Source organism: Hemitrygon akajei, chromosome 19 (genome assembly GCF_048418815.1).
Source record: "Hemitrygon akajei chromosome 19, sHemAka1.3, whole genome shotgun sequence".
Classification (NCBI taxonomy): Eukaryota; Metazoa; Chordata; class Chondrichthyes; order Myliobatiformes; family Dasyatidae; genus Hemitrygon; species Hemitrygon akajei.
Genome location: NC_133142.1, coordinates 25,256,851 through 25,274,123, shown reverse-complemented (window position 1 = coordinate 25,274,123; position 17,273 = coordinate 25,256,851).

Genomic DNA, 17,273 nt, shown 5'->3' with positions numbered 1-17,273 from the left:
TTAACTCTGACTGAGGAAGCACTGGCACCTCAGTTACTGACTGTAACACAGCAGCGTTTAACTCTGACTGAGGAAGCACTGGCACCTCAGTAACGGACTGTAACACAGCAGCGTTTAACTCTGACTGAGGAAGCACTGGCACCTCAGTTACTGACTGTAACACAGCAGCGTTTAACTCTGACTGAGGGCACCAGAGTTAACATTCCAGACTTGCACAATTTGCTATCCAGAAGTCCCCAAGGACCACTTGTTCATGTTATTTGAGTGTCAGAGAGTGAGAGAGTTTGACTAAGGTAAAGAGTAACTTGTTGGAAGCTATTCAAAGATCAAACCAAAGGATATTGACAGGGAAGGTTGACTCTGAAGCTTTCATTTCAGTTAATGGCAAAATTCAGTTGGAATACAATTTGATTTTTGATACTACCTTGATTTGATGCATAGGCAAATTAGTTTTCTTAAAATATTTTTAAGCATGGTAAAATATGAAGATATGTATTCTTTTTGCAGCATAAAGTGTATTGAATAATTTATTTAGCATAATATTAACTATGAAGTACCTGCCACTTTACTATTTTGTAAAGGTTAATTATACCTGTGATGAATATTGTTGAACTTGCTCTAATGCTATAAGCCATCATTTGGGAGTATTATAGAAAGAATTTAAATTGACACACACTCAGGGAATTGCACACATTTTCATATAGCACTATCTGCACTTCCCTCTATAATCGTCAGAAATCTTGAAAATCCCTTGCAGACATTTGCAAGTATCAGTATCCTCGACTTCCTGAGAGAGATTGAATAGCAATTTCAATAACTGCACCTTGACTGAACTCCTTGATAGAGTACCAATTCCTGCCCCAGCATTTATAGCTAGATGTTACCCACCAAACATGTACGACATCAGACCAGCAGGGGAGGTCTCCCTTTCATTGGAGAGGAAAGCACACAGAATGCTGGAGGGACTCAACGGGTCAGGCAGCATCTTCATGACTGGAAGGAAGAGGGAAGACACTCGAATGAAAGATGTGTGGAAGGGGAAGGAGGACTAGCTAGAAGGTGATAAGTGCAGCCAAGTGGGTGGGCAAGTAAAGGGCTGGAGAAGAAGAAATCTTATAGGAGAGGAGAATGGACCATGGAAGAAAGGGAAGAGGGACAGGTGAGGAGAAAAGGGAAGAGACTAGAGTGGGGAATAGAAGAAGAGGGAAGAGGGAGGTAAAAAAAATACCAGAAGGAGAAATCGATGTTCATGCCACCACGTTGAAATTTACTTAGATAGAATATGAGGTGTTGCTCCTCCAACCTGAGAGAGGTCTCATCACGGCAGAAGAGGAGGCCATGGGCCACCATGTCAGAGTGAGAGTGGGAATTAGGATTAAAATGGTTGGCCACCAGGATATCCTGCTTTTTGCAATTGGAGTGAGGGTGCTCAACAAAGTGGTCCCCTAATCCTCGCTGGGTCTCACCAGTGTAGAGGAGCTGCATTGGGAGCACCGGATATGATAGATGGCCCCAACAAATCTGCAGGAAATAAAGTTTTGGGGCTCAGAATGGCGATGAGAAAGGAGGTGAATAGGCGGATGAAGTACGCAGGAATAAGTGTCAGGAGGAAGGTGGGGTGAGCATGAAAGAAGGGCCCTTTGTCTCCACCATATTTGTGTCCAGGATGAGACTTTCCTTTCCAGGACATTAGAAAGGAGTTTCATTTCCTTCACCATTGATGCTGCCCTCACCTGCATCTCCTCCATTTCCCAGACATCCACATTCATCCCATCTTCCCGCCACCTTAAAGGGTATAAAGTTCCTCTTGTCCTCACCAACCACCCCATGAGCCTCTGCAGTGAACAATGGAATCCTACCACCAAACACACCTTTCCGCTTTCCACAGGGATCCAATTCCCTTGTCCATTGGTCTGTCCCCACTAATCTCCCTTCTGGCACATATCCCTGCAAGTGACAGAAATGTTAGCCCTTCCCTTTTACCTCCTCCCTCACTCCATTCAGGGCAAAAAACAGGTCCTTCCAACAGAGACAACACTTCACCTGAAAATCTGTTGGGGTCAGCTACAGTATCCAGTACTCCCGACGCAGCGTCCTCTATGATACTTGATATAGATTGGGGGGACCATTTTGTGGAGCACCTTCACTCCATCCGCAAAAAGCAAGATCTCTTGATGGCCAACCAATTTGATTCCAATTCCCATTCCCATTCTGACATGTCAATCCATAGACTCCTCTTCTGCCATGATGAGGTCACTCTCAGGTTGGAGGGACAGCAACTCATACACCATTTAGGTAACCTCCAATCTGATGGCATGAACATCGATTTCTCCTTCTGGTAATTTTTTCCCTCCCCTTTCCTTCTATTCAACACTCTGGCCTCTTACCTTTTCTTCTCATATGCCTATCACCTCTCCCTGGTGCCCCTCCTTCTTCCATTTCTCCCATGGTCCACTTTTCTCTCCATCAGATTCCTTCTTCTCCAGCCCTTTATCTTTCACACCCAGCTGGCTTTACCTATCACCTTTTAGTTAGTCATCCTTCCCAGCTTTTTACTCTGGCATCAGCTCCCTTCGCTTCCAGTCTTGAAGAAGGGTCTCAACCCGAAATGTTAATTCCCCCCTATGGATGCTGCCTGATCTGCAGAGTTTCTCCTGAATCTTGTGTTTGTTGCTTTGGATTTCCAGAATCTGCAAAATTTCTTGAGTTTTGGAAAGGAATTGCCGTAGGTAATACTGTAACTTATAAATGTTTATCTAATTTAATCCATTTAAACATAATTAGTTAATTATGTGTTTTCTAATGATTTTGAGGTCTAATTGCTTTTTATAAACATGATTTTTAAAATGTTAATGTGATTAGCTTTTAATATTTTGGAGCATCAGAGATGACAGTGAACATCCACTTAAATTGGTAATGTGGCTTAACTAGTTGTTGAGGTATTTCTTCAGAGCCCACTGCATTATCATTACTTACGACTAGAAGACCCTGCACTACACACATTTTAATCTGTTACTTGGGAGCTGGTTTCATTGAACAATCTAACACAATAAATTCCAATTTAGCTCAGATGCAGAAATTTCTGTGTAATTTCTAGTCCATTTTTTTAGCATTTTACCAGCTATGGTCCTAAACCCAGATTAACATATTCTGACGTTCCAAGAGACAATATCAAAGGATGAGGATGTGATAGTGAAATAATATTTGACATCATAGTCAAGATAGAAAACTGAGGTAAGTTTAGTTTTCTAACTCAGTAACATTAGCATTAAAGCATTGGGTCACGATTCATATAATTGCCACCATAGAGGTTTCTTAAAGAGGAAATTTCATGATTAGATGTTTGTCATCCTACTTAGAATGTAAATAGAAACAAGAATAAAGTGATTCATTTAAAAATACAGTTTGCTACTAGATCATTTGTGGAAAGTAGTCACTGTATTCAATCATATGTCTTGCAATATTTTCCTTGGGACAGTTTTTGGGTTCCGACGATAAACTATGACTCATTCTCAATCTCATGCATGATGGGATTGCATTTGTTCACTACTAGGTTCTAAACTCAAATGAAGACTTTAAGCCCTGTCGGATTTTCAGTATAAACACATCAGTTATTGATGTGCTAAATGATATTATCCATCTGGTTCTACAAGCTACCTTGAACTAATTAACTTAACAGTCAGCTTGTCTGTCTGAAACAACCCAAATCAAATTTTCTTATACTCTACTCTTGATCACAAATAAAAGCAGGTGCAGTGACTCTTTACAGACAGAGCATCTTCAAAATACAGAGCCTATTTGCAAAGCTGTTCTATAAAGAGGGTCTTTTTTAACCTCAAGCTGCTTTCCATTTACATTTTAAGAACTGAAGACTGACTTCCATTTACGACTGGAAGTCAAACAAAGTAATATAGTTAAAAGTTTACTTACAACCGCCCGTGACCTTTCAAATGGCAGTTGCTATTTAGAAAGCAAGCTTAGCAAACATGAGATGGAAGTGAATATCTATCACACACAGAAACGATAAGCTCTGCTTCCATGCAATTTTTTTCTGTGAAACACCCTGTCTTTAATATATACTGTTGAGTATTAATACAGCCATTAATCTTTTTTTTAATCATTGTTCCACTTTGCATTAAACAGAGTGTTACTTATTTAATCAGTTACTTAATTTCAGTGAATCTTCATGCTGCACTCATTTCCACTTGGCTTAAATGTTCCTGATTAAGATTGCAACTATGATTTATTATTCTTTACCACTTAATTTCCCTTCCTTTAAATGTGATTTTGTCATATTGTGAGGCTTTCATTTTTCACCTTTAATATTCCAACAGAAACAGATAGTTTCTACCTTTCACCAACTGTTAGTCATAATCTCTGTATTGATAATGATTATGATAAATGAAGAGATCAGAAGCCTCCACCTGTTTGAACTGTACCTGCAAGAATAAAAGACAAAAGCTGCTATGCACCCTGACATGATCAGATGACAACATTAAGCAGCAAACAAATACATTACTAACTATATCATTTATCTTTTTTTCTTACATTGCTTTTCTTACAACTTTATGGCAAAAATTGTCTTACTCAGCAATTGTTTTGTTCTAATATTGCTTTGTTCTAATTACAGGAGACGTCTGTTGAATTTTTAACTTGCTTCATAATTTCCAGCAATTCATTTTTTGATAACATTTTGATGAATGAATTTCAGAGGCCCATCAGCAGAGCTTAATTACATTTTGTTCCTTTGTTTTAATGAAAGTGTATTTCTGGATCATTTTAGAAATGGGCTGTATCATTGTTATGAGTCTTCAAACCTCAGGCGTAATGAAAAATTCAAGAACATTTACACTAATTTGTTCAGCAAAGCACAGCACACATAAAATGATGGATATGGAAGGAATATCTTTTGTGCAAACTATTAATTGCATTGCATATTCAATAATATCTGCAAGAAATGCCAGCAGACTTTTATAATATCAATGTTACCTTGAATGCATCCTTAGTAATAATATTGGCCAATGTATTAATTGTGTCTAAAACACTCCAGGAGTAAATTAGAAGCATTCCATAACACTCTCTTGACAGCTGATCCATTTTGAGGTGAAGTAACAGCTTGCGAAGAAATGTTTCTGTTTATTTAACACTCTGATGTGAAAATATCACAATTGGGTCTCATCTGAGAATTATCTTCCTGAATAACAACAGAGCATAAATCAGGGATAAGTAATTTGAAAGCATGTTTATTCCAGGACAGGTAAACAAATAATTATAATTGTCAATCTAATTGTACTGCGCTGGTGCTGGGAAATGTGGTGCTGGGAAAGAATAACTGCACATAGTGATATCTTGATCTGAGTGTCTGAAAAAAATAATGCCCAAAGTAGTGTATCCATCTGTCGTTGATCCTCTCTGTGCCTTGTGGTGTTTTGGGTGGCAACCTTGCTGTTGTTTTAGCATTTGTCTGTTTTTTCAAGGCCAAGTTGCTAGCTCGACACTTAACCCATTATGGATGGAAAGCTTGCAAGGAGCCTGCTGGGTTTGAACAAGGGGCCACTGGCCTCGAAGTCCAGTGTGGATGCCACTACATCACCAGCTGGCTAGCATCCACCTGTACAGTAGGTATAGGGGCATAGGAGTTTCATTGATGATAGAGCAGGGAAGTTAGATGAATGCTCGGTAGAACCTTTCTGTCACGGTGCATGCTCACAGGACTGGACCCAGGTGCGGAGGGATGGCAGACCCTTTCTGTCTTGGAGGTCGCTGGCACAGGCACAACCCAGGAGCGGAGGACAACAGACTCTGTCGCGGTGAGCTCTGGTGATGACTCAGCCCAGGAGTGGAGAAACGGCAGACTCCCCTTGAAGAGATGGGTACAAGAGGTTAGCCATAGGAATACCAATAGAGTGTTAGAGGCACGACTGAGTGACACCACAAGCATAACGAGAGTCCTTTTAAATAATCACAGAATACGATAAACACAATCAACCCGACAAGACCAAACAGAAAGCACCTGGGCTTAATGGCCCTAACAATTAGTAAATATAGGTGCTCAGGAAACCCTGAAACCCAAAACCCTGCGACAAGCTGCAGAGGCCTTGTCTGCTCGTGGCTCATGACTCTTCTGTTTTGAAGGTAATATTTAAAAGCAGAGGGGGAGTAGCTTGGCAAAGAGGTTTAAGGAAATGGTTTTAAAGGACAGTAGGTGGATGAAAGTCAAAGCACTAAAAGAGTATGCCGTGAGAAGAATAGGAGATAACGCCAGTAAAACAGACAAGCCTGCTGGAATGAATCAAGGATTTGCAGCACTGGGTGATAAGGACACAAACAATTAGGATGATCCTGGATAGGATCCCAGGGTGGTTGATTGAAGCAGGGTGACGGACTGCCAGGCTTTTCTGATGAACAAGGTATGAACATTGATGTCTCGAACAAATTGGAATTTCTTTACAGCACTGTGCGGAAGTCTTAGGCATACACACAAAGCTAGTATGCTTAAGACTTCTGCACTGTACTGTATATGCCAACGTAGAGTGGAGAATGATTTTGTAAATTTGGCTGGAGCGAAGGATATCAGGACTGGAGAGGGTGGAGTGCCAAGCACTGTGCGAGGGGTGTGGGACAGGTGGCAGAGAAGGACTGCCAGGGGCGGGGCAAGGAATGGCGTGAGTGCAGACACGCCCAGCCCTGAGACACCAGGCAGGGTCATTTGATTCAAAACAATTTGCTCATTGATCATTACAGAAGGTCTCTCTGGTGCTTCCCACTCCCTCCCCTCTCCCTGCCCCCTTCCCACTCTCAGTCCACAATACAGACCCATATCAGAATCAGGTTTATCATCACTCACCTACATCATGAAATTTGTTTTTTTTCCCATGGCAGTAGCATAGTGCAATGCATGAAGTTACTGCAGTATTGTGCAAAAGTCTTTGGCACTCTAGCTATATACTGTGCATGTGCCTAAGACGTTTGCACAATACTCTTGGTTGCAGCCTGGGATGTTTGCACATTGTTAGAGACCACATTCGATAAAGTGCTAATTACATTTAATGCATAAAGTTTTCAGTGATTCAAATCTCTGCTTAAGAAAAGGTACAGAGAGAAAATAAAGAAGAGAGTTAGCCTGGCATCAGTGAGTAAAGAAAATGCTGGAAACTGTTAAGGAAATGATAACTGAACACTTGGAAAACAATAGTGGGACTGTTGCAATGATGAAAGGAAAATTATGTTTAATAATAAAATTGCTGAAAAGACTCAGTTGGTCAGATAGCATCTGTGGTAAGAAAAATAAAGTTATATGTCATATGTTTCAGGTTCAAGAGCCATATTTGGGAAAGAGTGGGAAAAAGTTAGTTTTCAGTTGCAGAGAGGGTAGGAAGATGTTGCTATTCCCATTAGTTCACAGCGTTTCACAGTGACTTAGATGAGGAGATCAAGTGCAAGATATCAAAGTCTGCTGATGAATAATACAAAGCTTAGGGATTGCTTAGCTGTGAAGAGGAAGCAGAGAGGCTTCAGATTTAGTGAACAGCAAGGCCATGGCAAATGGAATATAATGTACAAATACCCAAAGTCTTTGATGGAAATAAAATAGAAAAGTATTTTTCAAATAGCAAGAGATTGAAAAGAGTTGATGTTCAGTTAGATGTTACTGTCTTTGTGCACAACTCACTGACGGCTAACACATAGATGCAGCAGGCTATTAGGAAGCACATGAAATGTTGGCTTTTACCACATGAGGATTCAGTTACAAGTAGAGACATATTTCTCCAGTTCTATGGAGACGTGGTGAGAAGGCCGCTGGAATATTAACTACCTGTATTTGATATGGAATGATACAGTATGTTTGTAATAGATGGAGATGAGCAAATGTTCACCAGCTTGATTCTTGGGATGGTGGGTTTATTGTATGATTTCAAAAGAATGAGAGTTGATCTCATTGAAACACATGAAAAAATGTAATTTATTTGAGAGTGATGTTTACCTCAGTTGGGGCATCTAGAATGGGAGGGGGGACCTGCCTCAAAACAAGGAGTCAGCCAGTTGGAACAGTGACATAGATCATATAACACACAGTTCAAAGTGGACTCTTCTCCTCATAATGTTGTGCTGACCTACAGAACCTACCCACAATAAACCTACTGCAGCCCACCTCTAGTGAGCTGCTAGCACCATTCCTGCCTGATACCATGACACCAAGGTCAATGGAGATAAAAACACAGAATTCAGGAAATACTCAGCAGGCCAACCAACACCTCTCTCTCAAGGCAGCAATGGCCAATACCAGAGGACATCTCTCTAAGATGAGTGGAGGAAAGTTTAGGGGAGATGTCAGAGACAGGTAGAGTTATGTGCCTAGAACACACTGCTGAGGGTGATGGTAGAAGCTGGTTCAATAGGAACATAGAAGATTCACTTAGAAAGGCAGATGGAGATAAGAGAAATAGAGGGTAATGGGCTTTATAGGATGGTAGTGACTCTTGGACATTCTTTGTAAAGAAAGCTGCGGTAAATTAATGGTTGAGTACATTCAAGACAGGGAGAGGGAGATTTTATTTATCAAGGGATATGGCATTATGTCCTTATTGGCAAATTTTCTGGGATCTCCCCCCTCATTACTACAGTAATGGGCACTTTGATTAATACTGCAATGTCATCTTCTCTTTCACATCTCCATGATCTCTGCTGGTTAAGCCTAATGATTCCTGCACTCTTTCCAGGAATGTTGCATTTCCGAGTTACCATTCCTATCCACCTTTCTACCACATCTCTGAACTACGGCAGTGTTTTATTCCCATGTGTAAATTCAAACAGTCTGTGCATTAAAGTTAGATGCAATTAAACTTTGTATTCCTTCTCTGTGACTTGCTGAGTCTATTGCATGCTCTGCCTACTGGAGTGACTTATCTTTCCTTCCATACTTGTCTATTCCCCATGCCTGATTGAACTCTGACTTTATGTCCCATTCCCCTATCTAATTAATCTAAACAATCTCCCCACCCCAACCCAGTCTCCAAGCAACATCAAACCCAACTCCAAGGATGTTTGTCATGTTCTGGTTCAGGTGTAAACTGTGCACCACATACAGGTGCCACCTTTCCCCCAGTGATCCAGAAGTCCAAAGCCACCTCTCCTGAACTATTTCTCCAGTCCTGCATTCAACCATCTGACCTACTCTTCTGTTCCTATACTAGCTAACATGTAGCATAAGAAATAATCTAGAAATTAAAATTATAGGTTCTCATTTGTTCATCCACTACCTAGCTCCCTACTTAAATTTTTTTTGATATGTACATATGTGGATGGGAAATGGGCCAAATGCAGGCAGGGTGGACTTAGTTTAGACAGGCATCTTTGTTGTAGATGTTCCTTTCTACACCTTGTGGCACATTGGGGAGGGGGAGGGAGGAGTGGCAACCATGCCATTTAAAAAAAAAAGCATTTTTGTCTGTTTTTCATTATGCCTATTTGCTAGCTTGAAGTTCAACCCAGCAGGAATGGAAAGCGTGTATGGAGCTGACCAGATTCGAACTTGGGACCAGTCGCCTTGAAGTCTGGAGTGGGTGCCACTACACCACAGGCTGGCTTAGGCAACTTTGTTAGCATGGGAAAATTAGGCTGAACACTCATTTTCCACTGTATAACTTTGAATCTATCTATGAATCTAGTGAAATTGCAGGACCCAATGCCTCATTTTACTAAAGTTATTTGGACCACAAACTTTGACCATTCATTCTTGCTCTTTAGAATACCTTACAATGATTCATGATATCCTTTACCTTAGCACAAGGGAGCAGGTCAATCAGTCTCTCATTATCTTCAAGTCTCCTACAAGTTGAATTCACTATTCTGCTTTGTGAACAGTGCCATCAGCAGTGCTATAAACTTATCTCTGTTGTACTCTCCAGAGTAACACTCCAACACAGGAAAAAAACATTTCTAGAATGAGATACATTTTAAAACTTCTGTCATGTTAGCCTGCCTCACATCTCCTGCCTGTTAATGCCCCTTCTCCATTTGACTGAATTTCCTTAAGCTGCACGTGGCCCCCTCTAAAATCTCAGCTTTGTGGATGCTCCACAGTGCTGGCACACAAACTCCGCACTCAAATGGTCAAATTGGTTAAGTACTACAAATATCTCTTTAGATTTCTTGCAGTTAGAGAAATAATGGGTTAAGAAAATAGTCAGAAAGATTACTCAGTAAGAATTAAATGCAGCAGCCATACTTGAAAAAACAGGTTTGTCTTGAAGTGCTACAATAGGCTTTTCTGCACTAAAATGTATTCTAATTGTGCCTTTGTCTAATTTACACTCCCCTTAATAACTTCAGATATTTTTGCAGATATTTAAATTCTTTAATCTGCCAAAGGTATATACATTCAATTACTAAAAAGGGAAACGTTTTAAGACTTGAATGTTGTCTGCAAGCCTTTCAAGTTTCCTGATCTGCAGCGGTGCCCAATAATTCAGAGACAATAGAAGTTTGTGATGTAATTGAAGACAGTGAAGTAAGAGGAATCAAAGCACTTTTCTCCCTGAAGATATACATTTTGTAAAATGATTGGCTAGATGTGGGAGGATTAGAGAAAAGGAAACAAATTGGATAAATATTGCCATAGGTTCCTGCTTTTGTGACAGGACAATTGCTCGGTTCAATTGAATTCACAGTTCAGGAAGACAAAGGAGGTGGTGTTGCTGCATACATTGCATATGGTGATTTACCTATTTTGGAGATTAAGGAAATTAAGGGAGACGGAATTATGTGGGAAAGTGACACTCAGGTAAAAGATCTTCCATGATCTTGTGAAATGGTAGAGCATGTGCAAGAGACTGCATGACCTATTTCTGCTTCTATTTTTTAAGCTTTTATGTTTTCAGAATCATTTTCATTGTAGAAGAACCAGCTGTGAGCATGTGGAGTAAAGGGAGTGAGGAATGGTTATCACAACTCCTAACTGTGGAGTTCAGGGATAATATATCCTTCATAATTTAAGGTAAATTGACAAAAATCCTTCCACCTGTCTAAAGAGCGATTTGAAGTACATTTATTAATGAAGTATGTATGCAGTATACAACCCTGAGATTCATCTTCCCACAAACAGTCACAGAACAAAGAAAACCATGGATCCCGTAGAAAGAAAAACATCGAACTCCCCACCTCCCCAATGCACAATGCACAAATGAGACCATTTCCTTATCTTTTTAATTCTCTGTACCACTTGCCCTCTGCCTTCACTGTTCTTTGCCTCCAAAACTTTTGAAATGAGGGTCAAAGAAAGCTCAAAGAATAACATCTCATCTTCCAACTAAGCACATTAACAGGCACTTGGACTCAGCATTGAGTTCAGCTGTAGAAAATACTGAAATATTCTGTTGGTCAGACAACATCTGAAATCAGATCAAAAACCTTTTATTCTGAGATGTCATTAACCTGAAATATTACCTGTACCAGGGACTTGCTTGATCTGTTGAGCAGTTACAGCATTTTCCATATTTCAGGTTTTCATTTGCAATATTATTTGGTAATTTAAGATAGGTATTCCATTTTCTCCAAAATGCACTTCTCCCATGTTGAACTTTCATTTCTTTATTAGCAGACTCTTTTCACTTCATACTACCACTGCTACTTGTCATTTAATCTCCCCTGTTTATCATCCACTGCAGTCTTTCCTTTTTGTTCTTTGTTCCCTCTTTCTTGTATTTTAAAACCTATTTATCTCCAGTTTTTACCAGTCCATCAGTTCTAAACATTATGTTTTTCTCTCTACAGAGATTCTGCTTGAACTGCTGAGCATTTCCAACATCTGCTGTATTTTTCTTTTGCAGTTTTAAATTGTATTTTTACTTCAAAAGATAAACGTTGTTACTAAAGTGGTATTGGCGCCATACAATCAGAACGAGCCCATAAGTGAAATGCCAATTTGCAATGATTCCTTTGTTTGTAGCATGTAGTCTGAGGCACAGAGATGGTGCTAATACACCATCATAGAGACACTCTATTATTATAGAGCACTGAGGGGATCCTGTACTCATCAACAGAGTCGTTTTAAAATATATTTGTTTGCTATTGCATTAACAATATTCATAGCTGTAATTTTGTAAATTGTATTTTAGCTTGCATTGGAAGTATAATCTGAAAAATTCTGATAAAGAAAACTTGGGTTATTGCACAGAAAATTATGAAAACAATTATGAAATTGACTGCCTTATTGTTGAAATTTTTGTCATTCAAAATAGTCATCCTAACACAGAAAAAGGTAAATGTGAGTCCTTTAATGAAACTACTGCCATCAGTTACTGAAGCATGTATTATTCTTGATAGATAGTAAGGAACTGCCGTGTCCATAAAATAGAACATGATTCATTTGAAGACTGTTAGAAAATTGGTGCTGTTTACAAGAAGCAACTTACAAGTATATATTTCTTTGCCTCAGGGTTACTTTAGCAGGCTATATTTTTCAAACATGAAATACTAGTTTTTCTAGAAAAAATTTGACAGAACATGTTTTATGATTCACAACAACCATGTTATGTTGTGAATTTAATAGGTTTGTAAGTTATTTTACATGTCACGTTCTGACATCTCTGTGTGGAACAGCAAAGCTGGAACTATTTCTAATTCAAGCAATGGTGTTCAAGTTGCTGCATCCCATACAACATTGTTATTAAAATGTGTCATTTTCCAAAGTGTACTTTCTATTAAAGCTAATTGTAAAAGAAACACAACAATAAACTTCACTGCTTTGTGATATTACATGGAATTCCTACTGAATTGAATTAAGTTGTGGTTCATCTATGCATTGTAATTGATTCAGGCTGCCAATCACTCTACATTATACGGACATCATTACTGGATGCTATATATTTCAATTCTTATACTCTAGCAGCCATTGTATTTGATAGCACTAAAATAATGTAATGAATTCTAATGGAAAATCTCATCCCTCAAAGATAGTGTTAATGGAAAAAGAACTCAATATTTACTATTGCAAAGAAATATTAGATTAGAATGCTGTCAGGAGCAGAAATTATATGCCGCACAATTGCCACAGTCCATATAATTTGGTGAATACTGGGATTTACAATCAAGATGTTGTGTTTTATATGAAAATTTTGGATATGTTTTCAAATGTATAAAACATGAGGAACAAGTAAACCAATGAAGTGGTTTACTAGCACCAAGCAAATCAATAAAATATTGAGAGCAGACAGCAGGTTAGGGGGCATCTATGTAGAGAGGTTAACATTTCAGTCAATACCTGCCATTGGAATGGAGAAATGTCACTGATCTGAACTCACTGACACTTCCTGACCCAATAAGAATTTCCAACACTTTCAGTTTTTATTTCAGATATCCAGAAACCACAGTGTTCTGCTTTGGTAAAAATATTTGATGATTTCAGAAATACTCCAAGTCCATTGCTCCCTGAAAGTAGCCACAAAAGTAGATAGGGTCGTCAATAATGCTTGTCCTCAGGGGTTGGGGCATTGCATTTAAGGGTCAGGATGTCATGTTGCAGCTATACAAAACTTCGGTTAGGTTGCACTAGGAGTATTGTATGCAATTCTGGTTGACCACAGATATCGTGGATCGAAGGGTCTGAGCCTGTGTTGTACTGTTCTGTGTTCTATTTTCCCATGTTCTTTTGAACAAAGTGAAATCGGGTGTAAGGTTAAGGCATTACTAATACAATTGGCATGCCCGCAAGTTCTGAATTAGGCCTTTAATTAAGGTCATGATTGGTGATTACAATAAAATGAACTTCCCTGGAGTTTCAACTCTTAAGACCGTAAGAACATTAGAGACAGGAGCAGAATTGGGCCATCCGCTCCATTTGATCCACCGTTTGATTGTGGCTGATTTATTTGCCCCTCTCAACCCAGCTCTCCTGTTTTGCCCCGTGACATTTGACAATATTACCAATCAAGAACCTATCAACTTTTGCTTTAAATGCAATAACTCAGCCTCCACAGCTGTCTGTGGCAATATATTCCACAGATTCACCACTCATCTCTATTCTAAAGGAACATCCTTCAATTCCGCTGCTGTGCCTTCTGGTGCTAGACTCTCCCAGTGCTGGAAAAATCAAGTGGTGGTTAGATGTAATTTTTATTAAGGTTTTCTCCAAAAAGATATAAAGGAATCTGGCTTACAGAGTCACTTACGGGATTACGCAGTAACAAAGAGAGAGGCACATCTGGCTGTGGAGCTCCTGATGGAATTAGGATGCCTCATGCCCAAGGAGAGAAGAATGCCACCTTGCCCACCTGCTCCATGTTCCTGCACCGATCAATGTTTCCCTGCCTAGCGTCTTCACATTCTTTCAAACTACTCTCCCAGGGGAACCAGGCAAGAAGCGTATGCCTAAAGCTTTATCTTAATGACTCAATAAGGTGTATCTGCACAGGATCTACTCAGAAAAATAACTGTTGCCTGAGTGTAAGGGAAGTCTTGCAGAATGTTCACAGAATGTCTCGAGGTACTTTCATTGTGTCTTCATAGATCCAGAGGCACGTGCATTGTGAGTATTATCTTAAATTGTCCTTGAAATTGACACGTTTCCACATTTACTCTAAACAGTTGACATTAGTTGAATGCAGCCACTATAATCCTGCACAGCTTCTTTAATGTGTCCCATTAGGCACTTTAAAAAGCATTCTGTTGTTTAACAAGCTTTAAAGTGGCTACTTCTTACTCTTCCTAGCATGACTCCTCCAAATGCATGTTTTATTCATTTGAAACTATATCTAAAAAAATTAGATAAGGCACAGTACCTTGATTGTGAATCCCAGTATCCACCAATCTATAATTGGAACTAAATGTGGACTGAACTCAAGACACTTCAGAGATTTTCAATGCTTGATCAACCTGCCAAAAGTCATTTCTTTGTATTGTACGGCAGTCATTAATTCATGATAACAATAAGAGTTAAAATAACAGAAGCACCATGAAACATTCTCTATACAGTTCATTTTTAACTGTAGGTAACAGTTGGTTTCCAGGTATTTGCCAATGGACTGAATTCATGGCAAACTTTTCAATAGCCTTGAAAAGGATCAGCAGATCTTCAAACATCATATCTTATTTGAAGCTGCTATTTTATATTTAAAAGCTGGAACTATTAACAGCTTTATGACACCAACTGCCAAGTTACATGGCAATGTTACCATTGGCAACAGATTAGGTTGTTTTAAACTGTTATTATAAATCACTCATGTTCTTAATGAAATCCTTCCTTCTGAATTTGATTACACCTAAGTAGATGATGCTTCTTTCATTTGTAGAGAACCAACATGTCCTTTAACATTCATCTCTTCTTCATGATATTGTTGTTTTGCTGACCCGAAACAAAACCAGAGGTGAATTCATGTCAATACACACAAAATGCTGGAGGAACTCAGCAGGCCAGGCAGCATCTAGGAAACGAGTAAACAGTCGACTTTTCAGGTTGAAACCATTCAGCAGGGCTGCCGAAGGGTTTCAGCCCAAAACACCGACTGTGCTCTTTTCCTAGATGTTGCCTGGCCTGCTGAGTTCCTCCAGCATTTTGTGTGTGTTGCTCAGATTTCCAGCATCTGCAGATTTTCACTTGTTGGTGAATTCATGCAACAGGTTCGCGGCATGGCGGTCAATTGTTCAAATGGACACTAAAACTGGAGTGTACAACTGCATATATTTCTTCACATCATACGTTGAATAGAATACATTGTTGCTCCACATTTCTGCACTTATTTTGATAAACATGTCATTTTACAAATGTTAACCCCTCAAGAAAGGCATGAAACTACTTATTACTTTTCTCCTATTAATAAGAGGAAAGTAAATTTACATCAGTATCAATTTTGCTTGAGTTGAGGACTGCATTTCTTCACCAGTCGATAATAAAAAAGGACAGGATCACTTTCACACAGAAACCTTTACTCCTGTTAGAAAGCTATCCACCAAGAGCATAACATAGACACTCATATTTCCATTGAGAGTGGTACGAACTGGTTGCAGAAAATGAATACAACAAGATTAACCTTGCTCCAGTTGATATTATCAACTTGAGGAGGAGACATGTACTCTGCGAATACATAGTGTCAATGGTTTATAAAAACTGAGGACGGTAAAGGGACATCTGTGTAAAACATCATAATGATAATTATATTTTTACCTTTCAAATTATATCGCCACAATACATAATTGAAGTGGTTTTAATACAATCTCTTCCAACAGTAGGAGGGAAGAGGAAGAATTGTAATGTTTTTTCCAGGTTTTGGTGATCACTGTAGTAGTAGTAGTAATGGTAATGCAGTCTCTGATGTTCTCCTAAGTATTATGTTCTCCAGCATTCCCTTAATGGAGAATGCCTGTGCATGACTTTGTTTAACATGGGGAGGCCAATGCAGGGGCAGCCACCACACCATCTTTGACAGATCCGGGACAGGGTCCAGTGGTGTGGAATGCAAGATGACTGCAGACCCTTCACTCCTGCAGCCTTCCTCCGCCTTCACTGCTGCTGTGATGTAGCATCATCTTCTGCCAGCTCCACCATTGAGGTTTTGGCAGGACCGCTCTCTGTCTGGAACCACCTTCCTAACCTTGCCACCATGGGTCATCCTACCAGGAGCAAAGCTCCAGAGAACATCACTCTTGGGATGCCAGGAACCATAAGCTTCTCCACCATGACAAGGTGACAATCCTCAAAGAATTTGGCATATGTACTTTTAACATAAGGAAATGCACTTCATTGACGTCAGAACAATAGTAAGTTGAATTGATTTTTATCTCAATAAGTAAAATACAATAAAAAGCAAGTGTGTTATGAATAGTGCTGCCAATAGAAATAAAACATATGCAGCAAAACCATTTTTGAATTACTATATTTGCATGTCTAATTATATAATTGAAAAACCTAATTCTCAATGCAGTTTGCTGTCAGCAAAATCAAAAGAAAAAAGTTTTCCTTAAAAACTGTAAATGGCTCTGAAATTAATTAACTCATGCTCTCTTGTGCTCATGCAGGATCTTCAACTCATCATGCTATCTTCATCTTCATCAAATCATCTTCATTTTGGTGAGAATGTCTTAAGATACACTGCTGCTTCCCAGCTCTCAACATGCAAGACCTTGTCATTACTGGCTCAAAAGTGTATAGTTGCTGACTGATTGCTGCATTATTTGACATCAGGGCTTCAACTCATCCCATGCATCCTCCACTAAGATAGAGCACTGCTTAAAAAAAAATATCCCTAGCAAGTGGTATCGCTGTGAAGGAGGCCCTGCAG